General features: G+C 36.1%; 1 non-coding gene across 1 annotated transcript; it reads right to left on the bottom strand.

The window, feature by feature from the left end:
• Positions 1-9,152: 9,152 nt before the first annotated feature.
• On the bottom strand, positions 9,153-9,256 carry LOC132028966 (U6 spliceosomal RNA). Its single transcript, XR_009407616.1, has one exon. It is a non-coding gene; the product is annotated as a U6 spliceosomal RNA (small nuclear RNA).
• Positions 9,257-9,933: the final 677 nt, after the last annotated feature.

The following is a 9,933-nucleotide window of genomic DNA, read 5'->3' as shown; positions in this document are numbered from 1 at the left end:
AGCCACCCAGGCGCCCCACATTATATTAACTTTATACTGATTTATACTAATACTTTTTAGAGTCATTTTCATTTTAGAAACATGTGAAGGCAGAAGGGACTGCCCTCAAAACTGATATTTGAATAAGGTCCTCAATTAAAAAGCAGTTGAAAAAAGTGAAGAAAGTACAAAAGGCAGGACAAATGAAACATAAAAGTAGAATTATATCTTATACAGGATGGCCTGTGGGAAGGGTTTTATGATTATATGAGTGGAGAATTCTATCCATGTTGAATGATCATAGAGAAATTTTTCAGGTATTTCATCTTATCACTAGAGTTGTCTGATAAAATACAGATTGCCCAGTTAAGTTTGTATTTCAGATAAGTAGCATATAATTTTTGTTTGAGTATAAGTCTGTCCCATACAGCATTTGGAACATACTTATACTAAAAAGTTATCCATTGTTTATCTGAAATTCACATTTACCTAAGTGTTCCGTATTTTTATTTGCTTAGTCTGGCAATCCTACTTGTTTTTAAAATTCTTTTTTTTTTTTTTTTTTAAGATTTTATTTATTTGACAGAGATCACAAGTAGGCAGAGAGGCAGGCAGAGAGAGAGGAGGAAGCAGGCTCCCTGCTGAGCAGAGAGCCTGATGTGAGGCTCGATCCAAGACCCTGTGATCATGACTGGAGCCCAAGGGAGAGGCTTTACCCACTGAGCCACCCAGGTGTCCCTGTTTTTAAAATTCTTAAACTTAAGACATTCTTGCTATTAATACATCAAAAATTGAAAAAAAACTTTCAAATTAGGAATTTGATGTTTCACTTTACTTAAAAAATCTTTTAATAAATTTATGGTGTACCTTATACACCACCTTGAAATCATGGAAATAGGTATAAGCTTTTCTAATAAATTTTTTTGTATTCCATATATTTAAGATTTATAGCTAATTGGTTAATTGTATTTATATTCAATTGTCTAATATATAGTGCATGTGTATGTGTTCTTGTGATTTGTGTCAGCAAATTAAAATTCAATCTATGATAGTGAAAACATTGTACAAAAAAAATTCATTCTGTAGCACGTTACATGAAGGTAAAGCGAATTTGTTGAATTTTTGTTTTGTAAGGCACCCTGAATTTGAAAATTAGGTGAGCAATGGAGCAGGTAGTTGTGTTCCTGAGTAGTGTGCAGAAGGTGCAGTGATTCCAAAGAGAGTCTGATGCTGACCGGCTTTTCAGCCATGACCGATCTTCCTTGAATTGACATCTTTTATTGTTTTTAAGATTTTATTTATTTATTTACTTATTTTAGAGAAAGAGTGTAAGCTAGGGGTGGGGGCGCAGAGGGAGAGGGACAAGCAGACTCTGTACTGAGCTTTGGCCCCGGCCCCATGCAGGGCTCTGTCTCCAAGCCCTGAGATCATGAACCGAGCCGAAATCAAGAGCCCGATGGTTAACTGACTGAAGCACCCAGCTGCATCTCCAGTCATGTGACACCTTAAGTGTCCAAAGACTTTTACTCAAAATTCTAATTATTTGTACTTTTATTTCTTTGTGTTTTCTTGTTTTTAAAGTTTTTCGTTTTTCTCTGTATATTCTCCATACTTGTAAAAGTCTCTGAATTTTTAAACCTTTATTCTGCAAACTCTATTTCAATTTCTCTATACCAGGAACTGTAAACATATTGTGGACTGATTAGTTTTTAAATGTGTTACTTTGCCAACTGAGGAAAATCAGGAAGAAAATTATCAGTATTCTGTAGCTTCCATATGCATTTATGCAGAAATTTTCTGGCCATAAAATCTTCAAATAAACTAAGTTTTTAGGTGAGTCTGAATAAATTTACTCTGTGGCTTATATCATAGACTAGTAAGTGATCATCAATACACTTGGCATGCCAAAATGGCACAATGGAAGGGAAATTTTATTTAAAATTCATAAATGGAAAATTTTCTTCTGTGTAAATGATCTAAATATTCATCTGTTGATGGTCACAATTGTCTCCAAAATGAAGATGAAAATTAAAAGAATCATCTAAAAGAGGACTTCTAAAAATATATATATATAAATTGGCAAGACAGTTTCTTTTAACCAGCTGTACATGACGCTTGCCTGATTCATTCTGACTTTTTATTTTTTTTAAATAGGTGAAAGAGTTGCATGCAACTTTGTGGTATTTCATTTGCCTTCTTCTTTTTCCTTTTTATGTATTCATAGTTTATTTATTTATTTGTTTACACTTTGTCATACAAATTAAATACAAAGCATAGGGAACTTTTATAAATGATAAACTTTGCAGCACAGTAATCTTAGAGAAATGCTTCCATATAATATTTGACATGAAGTTAAACAGCAACACTCCCCTCTGACTTCATGGAAACAGTGTCAGTGGAATACAGACTGAATTGCAAAGGGCACTATTTCCCAGAAGCTGTGAAGGATTGAAAAGTATCTCAGTTTGTGGCATCCTATTTGATATCATATTATTTTGTACTGCCTAAGGATTCTTTTTAAGAAAAAGAGAAAAAAAGAATTGCAATCTTTTATTTCATGACCACCGACATCTGTGGGAGTTTCTGTATTAAATGTCCACAAGCAGTCATATTTAAAGGCAGAAAAATGATGTTGTATGTGTATATATTTTATATGTTGTGACAATTTTTTCAACAAAAAGTCCCTTTTCACTTATATCTGGTACATGGGGTATATGACATCGTAATCAAAAGTATTCTCTCAAGTCTATTTAAGGAAGGAAAGGTTTCCAGCTATAAATAGTCACAGCTTTAAAACAGATGTTTTTCAAAGTCCACTTGTATTTGGTTGGTTCCTATCAGGAATAAATTTTCACTTGTATTTAATGTCAGAAATCATGAATCATTCCAAGCAGAGTCTGAAACAGAACTAAATATAGCAAATAATAAGATAAACTATATTTCCAAATATTCTGGAACTGTAGTTTAGGATGCCAGAATCCATTTATTTATCCTGTATCCCCTTCCCTTGCCACTTGTTACCCGAAGTAGCATAGCTGTCCATGAAAAAATAAGGGGTTTTGTCTCAAAGACATCTAGGCTAGTTTCTTGCCATCACTGAGCTCTGTTTACCTTTAAAGTGGAGTAATGTTAGTGTCCTGTTGTTGGGAGCAGCTCTCCATAATTTTTTTTTTTCACATTTGTGTATGGTCTGGGCTTTCTAAACAAAAATCGCTGGAAAACTTTGTTAAAGGATGATTACTAGCAAACATGCTTTGAAAGCTTGAGATGGTGTTTTGTTCCAAAAAATCTTTAGAGACTTATTTCCCCTGAGGCCATTTGCTCTTCCTGCTTTGGGAGGCGAGAACTTTTCTCTGCCTTCTCAGGAAAAGAGTTATTTATATTCCTGCTTAAAGTCTTCTCTCTCTCTTTTTCTCTCTCTCCACCCCCTCTCTCTAAGGGAAGGAGATACAGATCCATCAACTGTCCTATACAACTTCAGAATCTCATAAATTCAGGGTTCCTGCTATGTGGTACAAACCCAGTACCCCAGGGGGACAGCAGGCTTTTACCATTGTTGCCCAGTGAAGATTAGAGTTTGGGGAACCAGGGCTAAAGTACTCTGTGTATAATGATCTGTTCTCTGATCCAGAAACCTTGTATATGAAACATGAATCCGTTTTTATCTACCTATCTAATCATCTATCTACACACACACACACACACACACACACACACACACACCAGCCATTTCCTACATAAGAAAATCTAGAATCTTGTTCAATGGCAAAGTGCCCAGCCTGAGGATGATGCATGTTTCTATTGCTAGCATGGGGTTAGATAGACCAGTCCCCCCTTTCCTCCAGCTAAGTTAGTGGTAGGTTAAATATAACCAAAGATATCAAAGAAGTCAGCCAAATCTATGGCAGTTCTATGAAGGGTTTTCCTAGTAACTGAGAAGTGTCATATTAAGAGAATCTTATTTCCGTCCCAATTATTTGTATTTTGGAGCTTGTCTTATGAGGATGTGATGCATAGAAATGCAGGAGACATGTTGTGACCATTAGAAGCAAGTATGAAGTAAACCAACAGACTGGGGATGGAAGAACAGAAGAATTTCAGACCAATGATCAATCAATGATCATTCAAATCAATGATCAGAAGAATGTTCTGGGTAACATCTTTAAGCTGCTGACTCAACCCTGAACTCATTCCTTTGGATTTTTTGTTGTGTTGTTGTTAAATGTAAAAGAAGTGCTCCGTACAATTCAAATGAGCTCTTATTATTTTCATTTACTTAGAACTAAGTAATACAAGAATCTAGGAATTGTGAAGATTAAATGAAATGAGAAATAAAATAACTAGAATAGGACCTAGTAGTTACTTTGTTAAAAAGAAAAAAGAGAGAGAAAAGAAAAAAAAAGTACTGTCACTGCTGTTGTTACTACTACTACTAATGGGGATTATCCCAGGTCTGAGCACCTGTGGGCCTGTCATCTAAGTGTCTGTATCATAGATCTGGGGAACTCGTTTGGGGGGTATAAAAGAGGGGTTATTTATCACAAGGACAGAAATGGTCCTGTTGGTAAATGAGAGGAACATCCTGGTAAAATATAAAAGGGATAACATTTAATTAGAACAATTATTCTCAAACAGGAACCCTTTATACTTTTTAAAAAAATTTATTTATTTGACAGAAAAAGAGACCACAAGCAGGAAGAACAGCAGGCAGAGGGAGAGAGAGAGAAGTACACTCCCTGCTGAGCAGGGAGCTTGATCCCAGCCTGGCTTGGGCTCATGGCCTGAGCCAAAGGCAGACACTTAACTGACTGAGCCACCCAGGTTCTTTATACTCTTTCTTTTTTTTATACTTTATACTATTTCTTTTTTTTTTCCACCATCAATAATTTTTATTATTGGTCCTCCTTGGGGATTTTTGTATTTTTAAACATTTTGTCTACCAATATATTTTCTCAGGTACTTAGACAAAAGGACCCAACTACTTTGGTTCTGATCAGCAAAGGTAATGCATTTAAATTATTTACCTGACCAAATCACTGTAATTTGCATTGGATATTTAAAAACAAGGTATCTAGTATAGCTTTTGAAGCTTTAATGTAGATATGGTTTCTGATAGGCTTTTACAAATATTGAAAGTACCTTCCAGGCTCTCTTCTTTTAAGGATCTTTGGAGATTCATAAGAACTACCAGATTTGAAGACTGCACCATCCAATCAGGACAAAAATTAACATTAAATTACAAGTCCTGATTATTCTTATTTACTTTTTCACAAAATGTTCCATAGAGTTTTAAAAAGTCAAAAAAAGCATTTTTGTATTTAGATAAGCCTTTTAAAATATAAAGACAGGCCACAGAGGAGTACGACAGGTTTTCTTCTGTCACTTGTAAACTCTAGAGAAGGCAATCCTCAAAACCCTAGAAGTGCTGTGAAAATCTCTTCAATTACAATCAGGATAAACTGTGTCCAATGAGGAGTCAAGGGACCAGGGTTCTAGCTGCCATCCTGCACGGTATGATCCCAAACAAGTCTCTCAGCTTCTGGATGGGAAAACAGCCCCATCCTAGGATGAAAGGGGCTGAATGAAGACATCCTGAAGATCTTTTCCAACTCTGTTACTTTGTAACGCGATGAAATAGGACTAACATGTTCCAAACTGTTCAGATGTTAGAACCTACATTAAATATATGGTGGCTTTTAAAATTCCTAATTCTCTTTTGAGTCCTGTTCTTCGATTTTTTTTTCATGTTCTTCAGTGCACTGAAATATATCTTCCTACTTAACAGTCTCGTTATGAATAGCAATTAAAAAGCTTCTCATAAGTTGCTTTTATTTATTTATTTATTTCTCTATCTATTTTTGACTTGCTGCTTTAATTTCTCCAAGATCTCTGCTGCACTTGTGGATACTGGTAGCTTCACCACTTTTTCCAGGAGATTTATCCTTCTGGACCAAAAGGAAAAGAGGGTGTCAGGATCTAGTTCTATCAGAGACAGCAGGGCTCAGCAACAGCCATCATAACTGGGTCCTCAGGGCATCCACAGGTGGGCTGCAGCTTTCTCCTGGTTATTTCTGGATTTCTGGTCTAACCGAAGACTGTCTCTTCTATTCTACCATAATACAAATGTTTACAATTCTCGTGTTTTTATCTTTATACATCAATTTCTTTTTTTTTAAAAGATTTTATTTATTTATTTGACAGAGATCACAAGTAGGCAGAGAGGCAGGCAGAGGGAGAGGAGGAAGCAGGCTCCCCAAGGAGCAGAGAGCCTGATGTGGGGCTTGATCCCAGGACCCTGGGATCATGACCTGAGCCGAAGGCAGAGACTTTAACCCACTGAGCCACCCAGGCACCCCATACATCAATTTCTCATCAAAAACCATGTCACTCTTCCTGAGCTCCAAGACCTTGGAAGGGCACTGACAGAGCTGGCATTAGGCTCTCCTTACCAGGAGGGCGAATTGGCAGGGAGGGTGCTGCTGTGATGGCCTCCCTCACAGCTTGTGCTGTTACCTCCATTACAGGGTTTTGTTTGGACCCAGATTTGTCATGGATGGCTATGGTGACACAACCTTTACCATCATCTGCCACAGGACCCAAGGGAGGAAGTGGTCTCCCTGGTTCCTTGCTCTGGCTCTTACCCTTTTTTGTAGCACAAGCTTTCTTGGGCATCTCTGCACCTAAGGGGAGCCATGCCGAGGCTCTGCCCCACAGCCCCACAGGAGCTGCCTCAGCCCACAGCCCAGCCACAGCCTTTACTCTTTTAATAATCATTTAGAACTCCAAAAAATTTTGCTTATATGAGTTGTCTGTATCAGTATTTATTATATTAGAATTTAACACTGAGAAATTTTTAAGCTGAGTACTTCATTTTAACTTTATTTAAAACATTTTATATAAATTGCTTTTTCCAAAATTTAAAAAAAAAATGAGAAATGTCATTCTTTAAATTTTTTGCAAAAAAAATTTAATGTTTGGCTTCTCGTATTTCTGCATTCAAACAGTTCTGTTCTATTTGAAGTACAGTGAAAACATTTTGGTGTTATACAGATATGCACTTAGAAAAGGGAGGAATATTATAATAATCTTTAAGATAATTGTGGTTATTTTGTTTTGGAATTATATCAAAACTTATCAAGGGATGGTCTCTTAAAAGTTGATTATAATGTAGAATTTTGATCTATAGCAAAAAATATTTCAAAGCAATAAATGTGAAATACATTGATTTGTGTTGCATCTTAATTACCTTTACTCATGCATAATTCTGGAACGTCATGCATTACTATTTGGAAAATATTGGTTAACTGAGTTATGTATATCTTTTAAAAATTGGCAAATTCATTATCACATTTGTTAGCATCAGTGGTGTTCTCATAAGAATATTATTAAAGTATTGGGAAACTGTCAAGTTCATGGTGGCAGACCTGCATTTTCCAAACTTCTAATTTTTCCTTGAAAGTTTGAAATATATCATTGCAACAAATATTGTCAGTTGTTTTCCTTGAAATGACAGGTTCACTTCATTAATTTTTGAAAAAAATGTCTGTCAAAACATGTCTGAATAATTATAGTCTGTCACTGTGTTTTCAGGTATAAATGGCGTACCACTAAAGAGAGCTAGTCGAGCTTGCCTCTGAATGGTTGTACAAGGGCTTTTAGTAGATACAGCCACATGCTTCAGAAGGTAGCAGAAACATTTTTTCTTTCTCTCTCGTTTTGTCATATAGACTATTAAAGAGGGATGTATGCAAAGGTTGAGGTTAATTAAATTAACTTTACTGCTTCATCAAGAATACTGTTATGTGAAATTCAGTGTTTTTCTTTTTTTATAGAATTATGAGTGCATGACAATATGAAATGACTCCTAGACTACTGATACAGAATTTGGTGCTGCTACCTTAATTCATGTTAAGGTGTCAGTAGTTTTACCCTCATTGCTTTTGCACAATCAGTGTACATGTCAACAAAGTGAAAAGGCAAATTATGTCTGAGTATTATTATGAAATAGTTATGACCTCATTGGCCCCTGAGTGGGTCTTACCAGATGTTTTTGGTTCTAGAGATCATATTTTGAAAACAATTTATTTAAGGAACAAGGGGATGGGAGGGAAATGCATCAGTATGTCAGAAATCTCCCTAATATAGGGGCCCTGGGTAGCTCAGTCATGAAGTGTCTGCTCGTCTCAGGTCATGATCCCAAGGTCCTGGGATCAACCTGCATCAGGCTCCCCGCTCTGCGGGAAGCTGCTTTTCCCTCTCTGACTTCCCCTGCTTGTGTTCCCTCTCTTTTGTTGTGTCTGTCTCTGTCAAATAAATAAATAAAATCTTAAAAAAAAAAAATCTCCCTCATATCCTGACAGACTAATAGACTAAAGATGTCACATCAAGCCCATTAAATAGAGGCCTGTTTATTTGCATTCATCAACCATCCATCCCAGTAATTCCTAGTTCCTGTTCCCACTGGTCGATGTGATGTAGACATCTTTCATTTGGATGGATATTGTTGGAGAAGGCGTGATGGTTGTGAATCTTTAATCATTGATTCATAGTATCTAGGTCTTCTAGTGTAGTGGAAGGGAGAAACCAAGAGGAAGTTTTTGGGTGTTATCACGTCATTCAAACAAAGTGCTTACTGCAGCAGGTTCAGGTTGTTACCCAAATTCATCTTTTTCTTGTGTTATCATTCCTTTTCTGTCATCTGATGCAGGGGTCTGCTGCATATTTATCCTTCTCCCCACAGGCTCACATTAGAAGCAGGCAGGCGTATTTTTGCATTATTTACTTATAACATCTGCTTCGTGGAAACAGAGAGTAATTCCTGTTGACTCAACTATTTTATCTTGCTTAGTGAGATAAAGTTCAGTAACACCCAAAGCTAAAACATTTTTGTGGTCAGCAGTTACTGACTGGTAGAAAGTTATTACTTTTATGTACTTATCACAGTACTTTCAGCTCATGAACCGCTGACATTTGTTTTTCTTATCCCCAGTTAAGAAAATCACACACAAACCTCTAAGAACTCTGCTTGGTATGGTAAGTAAAGTTGAGATTTAATTTCTGGAGGCTGGAGAATGCCTCTTTATCCAGCACATGATGCTCTTTACTGATGTATTAGAAACTTTGTATACTCTTACTAATAATGAGGTGCTAGTTTTTACTTATTAATTAATTAATTAATTATGGAACGCTTCATGAGTTTGCATGTCCTCTTTGCGCCAGGGCCATGCTAATCTCTGTATCATTCCAATTTTAGCATATGTGCTGCCAAAGAAAGCACAGATGTTAATTTTTATACTGGTTTCAGTCTTTACTTTTTTATATGTAAATGTATTTCATTTTTGTCTCATCTACTATTACTTATTGTTAATTATATTTTATTGATCCCTACTAAGCACTGTAAATTATTTTTTAAATATGGTATTTTATAAGTAAATAAATGTCTAACAGTGACTTCTCATATGCTACTCTTTTTGAAGTCTCACCTTATCCCAATTTTTTCCTCTGATGGCAATTTTAAATGGCACAAAGAATCTGATGGATGTCTCTGATACTTACATAAAAAATCATGCACAAGATGATGTTTTTCTTAGACTATGATTGTCAGAGCTATGTGATCCCTGAAACTGAAATAGGCTGTGGCATTTTGGGGATAACTGATTGGACAAATAATGAAAGCAAGAGATAATACTACCAAGAATCCTCAGGTAAATTAACCCATGGGACATGAAATCCTCCTAGTCATAAGTCACATAATGGTTTTTTGTTCATGTGAGAATTGGTAGGGAACACTAATACATTTAGACAATTGATTCTAAACAATGCATGCTGAAGGCCACTGCAAAGGCCATGTGCGTTTTGTATGTAGGAAGAATGAATAATGCCTTTTTTTTGGTGAGGACTTTTTTTTTTCTCAGTGTTCCAAGATTCATTGTTTATGCACCACACCCAGTGCTC

This window comes from Mustela nigripes, chromosome 12 (genome assembly GCF_022355385.1).
Source record: "Mustela nigripes isolate SB6536 chromosome 12, MUSNIG.SB6536, whole genome shotgun sequence".
NCBI classification, from domain to species: domain Eukaryota; kingdom Metazoa; phylum Chordata; class Mammalia; order Carnivora; family Mustelidae; genus Mustela; species Mustela nigripes.
This window is presented reverse-complemented; position numbering and strand designations above follow the sequence as displayed.